The sequence below is a fragment of the Lutra lutra genome, chromosome 10 (assembly GCF_902655055.1).
Source record: "Lutra lutra chromosome 10, mLutLut1.2, whole genome shotgun sequence".
NCBI lineage: Eukaryota > Metazoa > Chordata > Mammalia > Carnivora > Mustelidae > Lutra > Lutra lutra.
In genome coordinates, this window is record NC_062287.1 from 9574865 (window position 1) to 9590631 (window position 15767).

Sequence of the window (15767 nt, forward strand, 5' to 3'; positions counted from 1 at the left end):
GAGATGAATGATTGAATGAACAAGTGAGGAAATTGTCAAAGGGAAACACAGTTCTCCCTCTCCAGCTCCCTAGGCACCGGCTCCCACTTCTGCCCTGGAGATCCAGCTGCCTGGTTGGTGGGGCAGGAGCGCTGAAGACTGCAGGGACTCAGGGTGGAACGAGTGTGGCTGGACACAGAAAGGGAGGAATGGGGTGCTGATCCTCTCATCCCGTTCAGAGGGGAGGGAGAGTGACAGCAGCCTGTTCCTGGCTGACTCTCACTATTTATATTTGATCTTAGCCAAAAGGCCGAGAAGTGATGTTTCTGACTATTTAAAATAGCTCAGCCTCAGTCTGGGATACCAGAGCCCCATCCCCCCAGCCCCTGGCAAGAGCCCCTATATTTCCTTGCCATTGGTTCGTATTGAGCGCTGGACTGGGCTGGGCTCTGAGTCCCTGGGACCGTGCAAGTGGCAGGCACCACACTGAGCACTAGGGGTGCAAGAGGCCAGGACGTATGGCCTTTTCCCGATGGCTCATAGCAAGTGGACACAGCAGTGCAAGCTATGCTCTCCCCGCTACCACCGATTCTACCTTTCCCAGCTGCGCTATCTTCCCGCTCTCCTCTCCATCTCTCAGCAGACTCTCCTGGACCCTCCTATATTTAACTCTCTAAGGCTCATTAACTACGAAATCCCCAACTTTACCACCAGACCAATTCAGAGGAGTTAGTTTTCGGCTACAGTTATTCTTCCTTTTGAGTATTAATTTCCTTTAACACTTGCCCTATTAATCACTTTAACAATGAAATTAAGACAATTATTTTAATGAGAGAATGGGTGATAAAGAGTGGGCGATACACATTTATTACACAGTAGGCCAGAATGTCTTGGTAAAAGTCAGCCTTGTCAATAATATATTAGGTGGGGATGTGCTTCAGGAGGGTCGGGCTGAGGACTGTTCTGTCTCACTGGTTTAAAGACGCCCGTTTCTGTCAGTGTTGCTGCCTCTTTGCTTTCAGGTCCCATAAAGCGGAGTGCCAGTCACTGAGAATGACGGACTGTTATTTCCCTCTGGAATCCAGTGGAAGCTCCGGAGGCTGCGGCCCAGGGGGCTGGCTCCAGCCATTCCCTCTGAAAAAAAGCCTTTCTTCCCTACTGCCTTCACGATCTTCTCTGCATCCCCTTCTTCCAGTCCTTCAGCTTCTGCTCTCCCTCTCTTCCTGCCCCTTCCATTCTCTCCTGACCTGTCCTCTTGTCCTTAGCCCCATCTAGCCAGGGAGGACCACAGTACGTTTTTCATTTCATACCTTGCCTCGTTGTAGTTATGCTGTTTTTAATCTGTGCCAAGATGCCTCTCTAAAGTCTTGGACATCTCCCACTTGTCCTTGTTTATTCTCTTCCTATTTATAAAGGAGTTTTTGGGGTCACTAAACTCAGGGAGCAGGGGGCATGCTAGGTTGTGGTGAGCAGAGCTGGCACAGAACCCAGCAATCCTGGCCTCCATCGCCTCTTGCATCAGTCGTGAGTGACCAAAGCTAGGAGTATCTCTCACTTCCTTGCCTCACCCAGCCCACCAACATTCAGTCCTCTCAGCAGGAATTCATGCAGAAATTTTTGTGTCGAGGAGAGACCCAATCCTTTGGCTTAGGAGAAGTGGATCCAAGGAGAAGTGGATCCATCCATTCCACTCTTGAGCACATCCTCAAAAGAACTGAAAACAAGGGACCAAACAGATACTTGCACTCCTATGTCGAGAGCACTTTGACTCACAATCACCAAAAGGTGGAAACAGCCCAGGTCTCCATCCTGGTGGGTAAAGTGTGGTATATGCATATGATGGAGTATTATTCAACCAGAAAAGAAATGAAAGTCTGATACATGCTATGACAAAGATGAGCCTTGGAGACATTATGCTGAATGAAATAATTCAGACACAAAAAAATGACTATCATACGATTCCACTTATACAAGGTGCCTACAATCGGCAAATTCGTAGAGACAGAAAGGAGGCCAGAGTTTACTAGGTCTGGAAAGGGGGGAATGAGATTTATGGCTTAATGGATACAGAGTTATTAGTTGGGACGATGAAAAAGTACTGGAAATGGTTAGTCGTAATGGTTGTACAACATTGTGAATGGATTTCATGCCACTGAATTAAATGTACACTTAAAAATTGTTCAAAGTAAGAGATGTCTGGGTGGCTCAGTTGGCTAGGTGTCTGACTCTTGATCTTGGCTCAGGTCATGATCTCAGGGTTGTATGATTGAACCCCATGTCAAGCTCCACACTGGGTGTGGAACCTGCTTAAGATTCCCCCTCCTTCTCCTTCTGCCCCCCTCCAAATTTGCTCTCTCTCTTAAAAAACAAAACAAAACACACACACAAGAAACCACACACACAAAAGACAAAACTGTTACAAGTAAAATTTGATGTTATTATTTATTTTGCTACAATTACAGAGTGGGGGGAGCAGAAAGAGAAAGGAAATTTAAAATGTAGTTTAAAAAGTAGTTCCTAGGTATTTGAACCTTCTTGATTATGGAGTGTACCACATATTCAGAAAAGTGTACAAAAGAGGTGCGTGCATCTTGATGATTTATCACAAAGCCATCTTTGCAGTAACCACTTTGTGGGTCAAGAAATAGAGTGTGCCCAGCCCCCTAGAGATCCTGAATCCCCCCACCCCAGTACCTTCTCCCTCTAACCCCCACTTCTGAAAGATCACCACTCTCTTGACTTTTGTAGTAATCATTCCTTTGTTTTGTTTTAGGGTTTTCCTATCTCCACATCCAACTGTAAGTATTACTTTCTGTTTGCCAATTTCTTATACGTTCACGTATTTTATACACATATCTGAGATTCATGCATGCGTTTGGGTAAAGCTGCAGTTTATTTTCATTGCTCTATAGTGGTCCATGCTGTGGATATTAGGCAATATATGTATCTGTGCTGTCGATGGGCATGTGGCTGGTTTCTGTTTGGGGGCTATTGTGCTCTGAACATTCTTTTTTTTTTTTTTTAAGAATTTATTCATTTATTTGACAGAGAGAGAGATCACAAGTAGGCAAGGAGGCAGGCGGGGGGTGGGGGAAGCAGGCTCCCCACTGAGCAGGGAGCCCGATGCGGGGCTCGATCCCAGGACCCCAAGACCATGACCTGAGCCGAAGGCAGAGGGTTTAACCCACTGAGCCACCCAGGCGCCCCTGCTCTGAACATTCTTGAACATGACTGCTCATAAGTGAGAGTTTATAACTAGGTGGGAGTTCACAGGACACAAGCTATTTGAATTCAGGAGATGATGCCAAACTGTCTCCCCTAGTGGTTACATCAATTTCTGTATCTACCAATAATGAATGAGAGGGAACTATATTTAGAGTGCTTGTTTATATCCCAGGAACTATGGGGAGAAAGGAAGGAAAGCACCCATCAAGAGAATCAATACTAAGGTAGACACTGTCAGTGTTTATCCAGATGCCCAGGGATCCTCCCTACCATGTACATGCTCCCTTCCCCCAGCTCCTGTGATTTTTGCTTTATTTTTGCCCTCCCTGACTCTCCCTGAGGCCAACCTTGCAGCTGTGTGCCTAGCGGTGCAGACCGCTGTCAGTGCCTGGCAGGTCAGCAACCCCCACACCCATCTCCTGCCCCATGCTGACCCTATGGCCCATAAGGGGGCTTGTACTTAGCTCTTGTTCCAGTCCTGACAAATTTTGAGGCATCATTTACACCTCAGAGTTGTCCCACGGGACCAGACTGAAGCCACTGGCCAGACACTCTGTCTGAAATCACACAGTTGGTGACTTTTCTGCCTTCCTTGTCCTGCTCCCTTCACTTTCTCCTGAGAGTCTTTCCATAATAAATCACTTGCAAGGTAATCTTTGTCTCAGGAGCTGCTTCTGAGCCATCCAGCCTACGAAAGGCACCCAGACCTAGGAAAACGCAAGTGTGTTATCTCAGAAAAACCTTCCCTTCTGTGAGCCTCTGTTCCCTCCTCTCTATTAGAAAAGAGTTGAGTTACTGATTCCAAAGATGCCAAGTTCCATGGTGGTATAAAATTATGATGATGTGGGGAACACCTCAGACCAAACCTGATCACTGAGAAAGAGTAAGTCCAACCGAGATCCCAGCTTCTCAGAAAGACCTCTCAGACCTCCTCCCCTCAGTGTCCTCCCCTCAGTCCCTGCATCCTCATGGAGGCCCCCAGACCCAAGTGTGTCCATGAGCACATGCACGTGGGTGCTGACTGGGGGATGAGAGGTGTTAAGCAGACCAGTATTATAAGGAAAAAATGGAAGCCAACTCAGGGAAGCGGACGGGGAAAGAATGAGAGTTTGACGCACTGATGTGTGTGGCAGATGTGAGCTATTATGCCATAAAGCCAGTCTGCGATGCTGACTCCAGCTGTTGTGAGGACAATGGGCACTTTCTGGCTCCTCTGCTGTGGCCTGAATGTCATTTGCATAGCAAATTCATGCATCAAGCACTTTCACCCAGCCAGTCTCTCATCCCCACAGCAGCCTCCCGAGGTGCTGTGTCTGTGCCTTTCAAACTCATGAAAAAACTAAGATCAGAAAGGTTAAGAGACTTACCCAAGGCCACAAAGCCAGTATGTGAGAGTTGAGTCTGACAGCTGAGCCTCATGACTCTAGGTCCCAGAGAAAAAGAGAAGAGGGAGGAAGAGGTACTGAGCAGAGCAAAAGTTAACATTTATTGAGAGTTTACTGGCAGGCCCAGTGCCTCTATGACCTCACTTAGGCCCCGCAAGATGGGTACCCTTCTCATAGCTGCTTTACAAACAGGGGGTATAAAAGGCTTAGTCACTTGAAGCCACATGGCTGGCCAGTGGATGAGGAGGGATTCAAACTGAGCTAAATTAGCATGCCCACCGTGAACCCGGAGCAGAGAGATTTGCAAGAGTGCCTGAGGCCCAGAACACAAGATTTAGGTTTGGGGCAAAGGCACATGGATACTGTGGCATAAATTTCAGTGGCTTTGCAGATGGCACTTTCACCCAAAGATGCTTATGTGGGACTCAGAAAATACCTCTCCCCCCAACACACACATGTGTGGGGTCCTGGGAAACCGAAAGACAGAAATACTCCTCTCCTGAGCCAGAAAAATGTGTAATAGGGAGTGAGAGGAGGGGGGGTTCGGTCTTCCTTGGCAGCAGGGGAGGGTACAGAAGTCCCCTCTCTCCAACAGGACTTCGGTGACACCACCCTGGCAAGGGGGTCAGAGCACAGGCCAGTGCTGGCTGGGGGTGGGGGAGTGGGACCACAGTTTCTCCTGTGGTGTTTAGCTGGAGTAGAGTTGTTATTGTCTAAAAGTGTTCTCTCTTGCTAGACTGTTCTTTTCCTGGTCCTCCGGCTAGAAGGAGCAGATCTTTATTGGGGCTACTTTGCCATCCTCATTGGTCCTTTCCAGCTTGCTAACATCTTCACACGCAAGCTTGGAATGTATGAGCCTAGAGAACTCGCCTCGGTGTTGTCCCTCAGATCCCAAGACCCCTACCTATCTGCCTTCTTCTCTCTATCTTTCAGAGCCTTCTCATGTTCGTTTTACACATACTGTGCCAAGCTTTGGTTGCATCTGATGGGCAGAATAGGGAAAAGTATGTCTACTCTACCTTCCCAGAGGCAGAAGGCACTAATGTCTTTTAAGATCATTGGTCCTCATACACATTTACAGAGCATGCATTAGCCTGCTCGGGGTTTTTCCTCTTCCTTAGCTGGTCTCATGAGATGCCCCCATAGGGCCTCTGATGTGAGCTGAGGGAGGAGCTCTGAGGTAAGCAGAGGGTGCCATGGGAGCCTGGGTTACGATTTAGGAGCTTTCTTGTGCTCTCTGACCCTGCTTGTCCTCAGTCCCCGACACACTACTTCCCTCTTCCCGTGGATTGCTGCTGGGCCTGCCCGACCTCATGACAGATAAGCTCACAGAGGTCTGCTGCAGCCACACCAGCCCCTGCTGGCCCATGCTCAGGCATTCCATTTCTGAAGACCTCACATCACACCAAGAGGTCTATGCTGCACATGGCAGGGTCTTGCTTCCAAAGCCCAGGGGCCTGAATTGTGATTCTGCCCTGAGACTTGCCACGAACCCCATGTGGCAACTTTTCCTGTCGCTGACACCTCTACCATGTGTGCCTGACTGTGTGGCCCTCATGGCAGGCTGCTCGCCCCACACCCCAGCCCTGTTGCAGAGCCCTTTTCCTGCTCTGGGTCACTTGAAGCTGGCAGCCTTTTGTGTTGCCCGGCAGGTCGGCCGGAACAGCGGCCCTTGGTTTGGAGTAGGTTGTGTCCGGATCCCAGGAGAACCCAAGGATTCTCACCAGGTGTTCTGCTTCCATCATTATAGCAGGAGTTTCTAGATTCAATCATTTGTCTTTTACTTTGTGCCCCTAAAACTTTACTGGTTTGGCAGGTCCCTGGGTCTTCCCAGGGTTTATCTCTCCCCCTCTGGGGCCCATGTGTTATGCCAAGACCTCCAGGGATTCTTCAGGAAGGTCGTGACCTTAGCCAAAACTTCTCTGTGCTGCTGAGCAGACCCTAAAGCGGCTCACGGCCAGGGGCTGACTGCTGGCCCTGTTCGCAGTAGGTGGGCCCTAATTGTGTCTTCAAAGGGGAGCACAGGCAGCACGGTGCTATTTCTACCACCCATGTGTAACTCATTGGTCCTCAGGACAGAAATCCCCCACAATGGCATGTTTCCATTTAGCTGGTGAGAAATAGAGGCTTTCAAAGTTCATAAGCAGTGGAGTCAGGCAATCTGAGTGCAGAATGCACCACAGAACCCACCCGGGGCAGTCTGGTTCCAGTACGTGTTGGCAAAATGGTAGCTCACTATTATCATCATTTGCTAACTAATCGGATGGCACAATACTGACACGTGACTGGTGATCCGAGCGGGAAGCACTGGTTTTGCTCTTAGACAAGGCACTGTGGGATACAAATGGATCCTGGGTCATGAGGAGGCTGGGACACTCGCTGGTACCAGCTGCAGAGAACAAGGTTCCCCTGCATCTTTTCCCAGGCCGGGAGCCCTGAGTTTAGGGCTCCATCCCCAAAGCTAAAACATGGCCTCTGAGTCCTTCACTCAGGTCTGTATGTTCATTATCTTGGGAAGAAAGAGTTAAGGATCTCTTAGCCTTGGCAGGTGGCAGCCCAGACATTCAACCCCAGGATATACAGAGGCTCCTCTTCTGGTCTAGTGCTCTCCCAGGGCCCTTTCTGACAGGGAGTCTGCTCTGAATGAGGGACGGTCCCAGCACACACTCACTGTGACTTTACGAGCTCCAGGCAGGGATCCAGCACCCAGCAAACCTCCAGACAGGGTGTGTTTGTCTCCAGGGGTGGGAGCCCAGCCATCTCTACGCTCCGCCCACACACCCATTCCTACTTCCCCTGGCCCCGTGCCCATTCTTGCCCACTCCTCCTCTGTCTCGCACCCAGAGGCAATTCAGAAGCACAGGCATTTTTTTTCCTGAAGGAAACAGCCCCCTCCGTCTGCCGCCTCCCTGGGTCGATAAGAGAGGGGATGCTCAGCCAGGCCTGGAGTCAGCCAAGGAGATGAGATGTGTCTCTCTGTAACGGCCGTCATGATGTAACTAGGCTCGGCCTGCCCGGACCTCCTCCCCATTAGGGGAGCTGATAGCTGGACGGCTGGTCTCACAAAGACCGCCTTGCTACCTGGGCCCTGACCTGGCATCCAGGCTGACTTCATGAGCAACAATAATGGCTTGTATTTACCGAGAGCTTACTGTTTGCCAAGAATTAAAAAAAGCATTTTATAAACACTGCCTCACATAATCTTCCTAACAATTTGCTGATGTACATACTACCATACTGTCCATTTTATCGAGGGAGCCAACTTAATAATATCAGATACGTAGTGTGCCATGCACTGTTCTAAGCTACCGACCCATCCTTACAACAACCCTAGCAATAGGCGCTACGATAATTTCCATTTTATGGATGAAGAGATGGGCACAAAGAGAACAACGTGCTCAAGGTCACATGGCAAGTGTCTGCTCTCGAGTCCACCCTCTTTACTACCATGCTGTGTTGCCTCTCACTGTGCCCACCGCTGAGATTGCTGGCTACTGTGCAAGGCCTCGCCCACCCACTATCCAAGGGTCAGTGGCTGAACCCTGCTCAGCCCGACTCTACAGCCAGTGCTCTTACCAGGGCATTACTATCTCTTACCGGGATAAGAAATGCAAACTCACAGCCTAGAAATCAAGCCAAGTAGCTGGAAAAGAAACATTTTGCTCTTGGGCCTCTCCCAGGGACCCTGCCCTCCTTGCCCCAGGCCCTGTGTAGAGAATGGACCCAGCAATCGTGCCAGCCAACTCAAGTTCACAAGCCCAGGGTGGAAAGGAAATGTAGCCACAGGCGGAAGAGATTGGAATTAGCATCTAAAATCCCTCCCACAGCTGAGAAAGCAACAATCTGGAATATTGTGGGAAGGAAGGCGGAATTCTCGTCCAGGCTCTAATAGGACTGGAGAGTGCACCTCTGTTGTTTCCCTCAGCCCTGTTCTATCGGCTCTGTTATCTGTACTCCCAGCAGACAGCGCGTCTCTGAAGGCATGTCTGGTTCCGTTCACAGGCACCAAGATAGAGTCAGTCTCCCTGCCCGCAGTGGCTGGATGTCACTGTCAGGAACTCCCCACTCTAACTCCGGTTACTGAAGTAAATGATTAGGGAGCTTTCTCTCTCCTACTCTGAGCGCTCCATTAAGCAAATGAAATAGAAGCATTCAGACACACTCCCTTTTTCCTTTCCCTCTTGTGATTAACTGCGTAATAAAAATGGTATTACTTGAGCATAAATTTCAAAGAAGCCCATCTAAGTGACAAACCATGCTAAGGATAACAGCAAACAAAGGTCATATATTTTAGGTGACCTCAGTGTCCTGTCTGATCCATCCCCTGTTCCTGGTCCGAGCCCCTCTAGGTCTTCTCAGCCACTTCTTCCCCATCCTACTCCACAGCCTCTATCTTCATTGGAGGCATTGGTGTCTCATGTCTCTGGAAGAGCCAGGTTACCTTCAGACTCTCATCTCTTACTGGTTCGCAAGCCAGGCACTGATTGCCACCCTGCAGGAAATTTTAATAAGGCTTTGCCTGAAACAGCCTTTGTCTAGAAATTACCTTGTGTTCTGATGGTGGGAGGAAACATGGCTTAGTTTGCCAGAATACCTGGATATCAGAGGTTTTCCTGTCCACCTAGGGTCTTCTGATTACTGCCAAGCCCTCAGCTCTTACTCAGCCTTCCAACTTCTTGAATAGTTCTAGCCTCTGGGTTTGGTACCTTCTTTCATTCTGCTCTTGCTTTCCTGGGTCCTGGCTTCCAGCTTGCCTTGACCTGTGGTCAGTCTCTCCTGTCTACCCGGCTCTTTGGGTCCTCACTCTGCCTGGCTCGAGGTGAGCGTGATATGAGGCAAAGTGAGCTCCCAGCTCCCAGAATCTTTGGAGCAAAATGCTTCCGACAATAGCTCCCTGTTTCTGTAAACATAAACCTCAGGCCCACCAGAGAATCCTCCCTATACTTTGTTCTTAGTTATTGGAGAAGAAGGTGCACCCAGAAATACTTAAACATTTAAACGTACCCACACAGACTTCCATTGTTGCACACCCAGGTTTACATATATGGGTTCACACATGAAAACACATATGTAAACATAACTACGTACATAGATCCGGAAAGATTGACACAGAACATGCACACACACACACGCACGCACACACACTGCATGCACACTTATGCTCATACATTAGTAATGAAAACCAAATGAGACTTTGCCTCCTATCTTATTTATATGTACGTATTCTGTATCTAGCCCAGTGCCAGAAATAAAATAAGTGTTCAATGAATCCATTTTTAGTAAATGAAAAAGAAGCTCCTAACTGACCTCCTGTGTAACCCACATGAGTAACTAGACAAACTCACCCAGTTCTCCAAAGCCCGAGTCAGGGTCCCTGGGACTGGGAAAATCAAGCTGCTGCCCCACGGAGGACACGAAATTCCAGATGGTATGGCAGGAAAGTGCCCTCACTGACTTTTCCCCTGTCCCTGTTAAGGTCCTGGTCTGGGTGGAGCCCAAATGTTCCTTCACACCAAGGCTGGCAGAGAAGCATCTGCCCAGGAAGGCCCTGCCCACTGCTGGGCTCCCTGGTCCTTCACCCCCCACTGGGACCCATCCCCAGTTCCTCATACTGCAGGAAGTCCTGCTGTGATATTTGCCCAGAGCATTTCCTGTTTTTCTTTATTTCTCAAACTCTATGACAGATTTCTCAGGAGCCATGCCTTGCCTACCAGGCTACCCTCCACCTCCCCGCAATATGTCGACTGCATGGAGCTAGGGAGGCTTCCTCCCCACCAAGACACGCTGCCTCCCAGCCTTGCTAGTCACCAGGCTGTGAGTCACCAGAAAGAGAAGGAACCTCCACTGCCTCTGGGCTCCTGCCTCCTCCTGCTCCTCACACTTGAACACACGCCTCCTCACTCTCCCAGCCTCGCTCTCTCTGCTCACGCTGGAGGCACACGGCCAACCGATGTCAGTCGTGTGTCTGCTTAGGCAGGTGGCTCATACCCGGTCTCTCGTTTAACCCTCACGGCGGGCCTCTGTGATGAGAATTTGTATCTCCGTTTAGAGATGCCCAAACAAGCCTTCGGAAAGCCCAAGTTCATGTGGCTCATAAGAGCAACATTCTAGTGTACGTCTGTCTGGCTCCCTGCACTCTGTCCTGCACCAGGGTCTCTCCCATAGAGTGCTGTGTTTGGATCTGCCTAAACACTTTGCCAGAAAACACAGGCACTAATTCACTGTGGGGCCAACTTGAGCCTCAGTTTCTTCATCAGTGAGGCTGGACTATTCCATTCCCGATGGCCCCCACAGACCTGTTTATAAGCAGGGCCGCCTTATTCAGTTGTGCGGTTGGTAGACTGCATGAAGGGGCCCAGTCGGGGTGTGGAACTCCAGTCCAGACTGCTCTGGCCAAACTCTGTACTGGTCCCAAGGAGGTGTCTCTGTCTAATGCACATAGAAGCTCAGCAGAGGCTGGGATGTTCCGGTTTTTAGAAACAAGGCCAGTCAAGATGCCCTACAAAGCTTGCAGGGAAAGAAGGCTCATTGCAGTCAAAGCTCCAGGTGCTCCAAGCGCCCGCAGAGGCCCCCCTGCTTCCAGGCTCCTGCTCCTGCCCAGGTGCTCTGATGGAAACGGAACAAACTGCACTGGGGGCTGGCTCATTTCTTTCCACATTGAATGAGGGGCACAGGGATGGGGACAAGGAAGGAGGATACTAGCTAGCACATCATTTGGAGGACTGCATTTCAATAATTTCAAAAAAAAAGAAAAGTTTATCAGTTAGAATCTCACTTGCCAGGTCGAGAATCAGAGGTGTGCCATCCAGCGTAAGTACCCCTCTGGGCCAGCCCAGGGAGGAGAACTGAGGTGGAAATAACAGGTAGGCAATAGTCTGAAATGAACTCAGTTTTCTGGGTAAGATGTAACACACCTGCATCTCTTTCCAGCCTCACCTTCACATCTACCATCCCTCACTCTCTGTGGTCCAGGCACATTGGCCTTTCAAGTCTTCTGTCTCCCCTTCCTCCTTCTCTGGCTAACTCTCACTTAGCCTTCATCATCTCTAAACCCTAAATTTGTACAGGCACCCCCACCCCATTATACACATGTATACACATGTATGAAACCTGTACTTTTTCATTGCATGGCCAGAGTCAAAAATGTCTTACCAGCTGACAGCACTCTGCTTCTTAGATGAAAAGTCCTCTGCTTAGGGAAACATTTAATGTTTAAGTTAATCTCAGGCAAAAGGTGAGGACCTTGGGGTATTGATAGGAGTCTATGCAACAGAAAGGAGCAAAACTGTTCTGTGTGAGTTAAGAACAAATTGTATTTCTCTAAAAGAAGAAGACTACATGGGGAGGAGTCAGCCAGGTGCTGTGAAGCAGGGGCCAGCTCTGAGTAGGATGGGGGGTAGGGTGGTGAGTGACATTTCTCAGTGCTGGGAAACCTGGATGGCATTTTAAGAAAGGGGATGCTTGGGGCACCTGGGTGGCTCTGAGGGTTAAAGCCTCTGCCTTCAGCTCAGGTCATGATCCCAGGGTCCTGGGTTGGAGCCCTGCATCGGGCTCTCTGCTCAGTGGGGAGCCTGCTTTCCTTCTTCTCTCTCTGGCTGCCTCTCTGCCTACTTGTGACCTCTGTCTGTCAAATAAATAAATAAAATCTTAAAAAAAAAAAAAGGAGAAAAGAAAGAAAGGGGATGCTTGATGTACAATTTGATCCTGTTTGGTCTGCTATGATATAAACCCCTTCTCTGATACCTCCTTCCCACAAAAATCTGCAGGTAAGTCTAACAACCTACAAGTTGCCTTATGTAAGCAGAATTCTCTTTTCTTTTTCTCAGCTTCATTGAGGTATAATTGACAATAAAATGATGAGATCTTTAAAGTGTACAACATTATGATTTGATACACATAAACATGAAAAGATTTACCCCATTGAGCTAATTCCCACATGTATTTACCTTTGGTGGGTGGGAGGGTTGCAGAGAAGAACATTTAAGTTCTACTTTCCTAGAAAACTGATTATGCTTTATAGTGTTATCAACTATAGTCACCATGTTATACACTAGATACTCAGATCCTTGTTTATCTTGTAACTTAAAGTTTTGTGTCCTTTTACCAACCACTTCCTAGCTCCTACCTTCCGTCCTCAAAATCACTTTTCTACTCTGTTCTGAGTTCAGTTGTTTTGTTTTTGTTTTTGTTTTTCAGATTCCACAAATAGTGATGCCATACAGGTTTATCTTTCCCTGTCTGGCTTATTTCATTAGCGTGGTACCCTCCAGGTTCGTGCATAATGTCACAAAGCACAGGATTTCCTTCAACACTGAGTAATATTCCACTGTGTATGTTTACCACAGTTTCTTTATCCATTCAAGCCCTGACTGACAACTTAGCTTGTTCCGCTTCTTGGCTATTCACTCCCAGTGAATATGGGAGTCCAGATATCTGTTTGAGAAGCTGTTTTCATTTCCTTTGGCCATATACCCAGAAGTGGATTGCTGAATCGTAGGTGATAGTATTATTTTTAATTCCTCAAGGCGCCTCTGTAGCGTTTTCCAAAGTGGCTGCGCCAGTTTGCGTTCCCACCAACAATGCTCAAGGGTTCTCTTTTCTCCATATTCTTTTTTTTTTTTTAAGATTTTATTTATTTATTTGACAGACAGAGGTCACAAGTAGGCAGAGAGGCAGGCAGAGAGAGAGAGGAGAGGCAGGCTCCCAGCAGAGCAGAGAGCCTGACACGGGGCTCAATCCCAGGACCCTGGGATCATGACCTGAACAGAAGGCAGAAGCTTTAACCCACTGAGCACCCAGGCACCCCTTTTCTCCATATTCTTGACAATGTTTGTTATCTCTTGTATTTTTGATAATAGTCATCCTAACAGGTATGCGATGATACCTCATTGTGGTTTTGAGTTGCATTTCCCTGATAATTAGTCATTTCCAGCACCTTTTCATGTACTTGATGGCCATTTATATGTCTTCTTTGGAAAAAAGTCTATTCAGGTCCTTTGCCCATTTTAAAATTGGGTTATTTGGTTTTTTACTATTGGGTTATGTGAATTCTTGATATATTTTGGATATTAACCCCTCATCATATATATGATATTTTCTCCCCATTCTACAAGTTGCCTTTAATTTTATTGATGGTTTCCTTTGCTGAGAAGAGCTTTTTAGTTTTATATAGTCCCACTTACTTATTTTTGTTTTCATTGCCTTTGCTTAGATGTCAAATCTACAAAATCATTGTAAACATCAATGTCGAGAAGCTTGTTCCCTATGTTTTCTTAGGAGTTTTATGGTTTCAGGTGTTATGTTCGAGTCTTTAATCCACTTTGAGTTGTTTTTTTATTAGTTTCAAGTTTTTCTTTAAATTCCAGTTAATTGATATACTGTGTAATATTAGTTTCAGATGTAGAATTTAGTGATTTATAACTTACATACAACACCTAGTGCTCATCATAGCACATTTTGAGTTGATTTTTGTGTACGGTGTAAGATGGGATAAGTTTCATTCTTTTTCATGTTTTTACAACATCATTTATTGAAAAAATTTCCTTTCCCCATTGTTTATTTTTGCTCCTTTGTTAAAAATTAATTGACCATATATACATGGGTTAATTTCTGGGCTCACTCTTCTGTCTCATTGATCTCTGTATTTGCTTTTTGTTTTTGTTTTGTTTTCTTTGTTTTTTTCTTTTTTCCCAATAACATACTGTTTTGGTAATTATAGCTTTTTACTGTAATTGGAAGTCAGGAAATGTGATGCCTCCCACTTTGTTCTTTTTCAGGATTGCTTTGGCTATTCAGAATCTTTGCAGTTCCATACAAATTTTAGGGTTTTTTTTTTTCTATTTCTGTGAAATATACTTCTACATAAAAATGGTCATAATTGAGAATCCTACAGCTAATTTTTTATAGGAATTGCATTAAATCTGTAGCATGAAATATCTGTCAGTTCATCTGTACCTTCCTCAATTTCTTTCACCAGTGTCTTATAGTTTTCATTGTACAGGTCTTTCACCTCCTTGGTAAATTCATTCCTAGGTGTGAATGCAATTTTGGTGCAATTGTAAATGGATCATTTTTTTAAATTTCTCTTTTGTCTTTTAATATTAGTCAATAGAAATGCAACAGATTTTTGTACTTTGATTTTGTATCCTGCAACTTTGCTGAATACATTTATTCTAGCAGGGTTTTTTTTTTTTTAGTGGAGTTTTTAGGGTTTTCTATATATACTATAATGTTATTTGCAAATAGTGACAGTTTTACTTCTTCCTTTCCAGTGTGGATGTCTTTCTTTCTTTTTCTTGCTCATTTTCTTACTGCTCTGGCTAGCACTTCCAATACTATGTTGAATAAAAGTGGGGGAGTAGGCATCCTTGTCTTGTTCCTGATCTTAATGGAAAAGCCTTAAGCTTTTTGCTGTTGAGTTTGATGTTAGCTATGGGCTTCTCATTTATGGCCATTTTTATGTGGAGATACATTTCCTCTACACCCAGTAGCTTAGAGTGTCTATTCTGAAAAGGTGTTCATTTTTTTCAAAGATCTGCATCTGTTGAAATGACCATATTATTTTTATCCTTCATTTGGTTAATGTAGTGTATCACATTGATATGTGAATGTTGGGCCATCCTTGCATCCCTGGAATAAATCCCACTTGATCATGGTGTATGATCCTTTCAGTGTATTGTTGAATTTGGTTTGCTAATACGTTGTTGAGAATTTTTACATCTATGTTCATTAGGGGTATTAGCCTGTAATTTTCTTTACTTGTGTGGTCCTTGTCTGGCTTTGATATAAAAGTAATGCTGGTCTTGTAAAATGGTTTTGGAAGTGTTCTCTCCTTTTCTTCAGCTCAGTTGAGAAGGATTGGCATTGGTTTTCTTTAAATGTTTGGTTGAATTCACTGGTAAAGCCATTTGGTCCTGGACTTTTTTGTGTGTTTGGAGGTTTTTTATTTTTTATTCAGTCTCTATACTAGTAATTTGTCTGTTCATATTTTTATTTCTTCATGATTTAGTCTTAGTAGGTGTGTCTTTCTAGGAATTTATCCATTTCTTCTAGGTTGTCCAATTTTTTTTGGCATATAATTGGTCACAGTATTCTCTTATGATACTTTGTATTTGTGTAACATCAGTTGGGATGTTTCCTCCTTCCTTCCTAATATTATTTATGTGAGTCTTCTCTCTT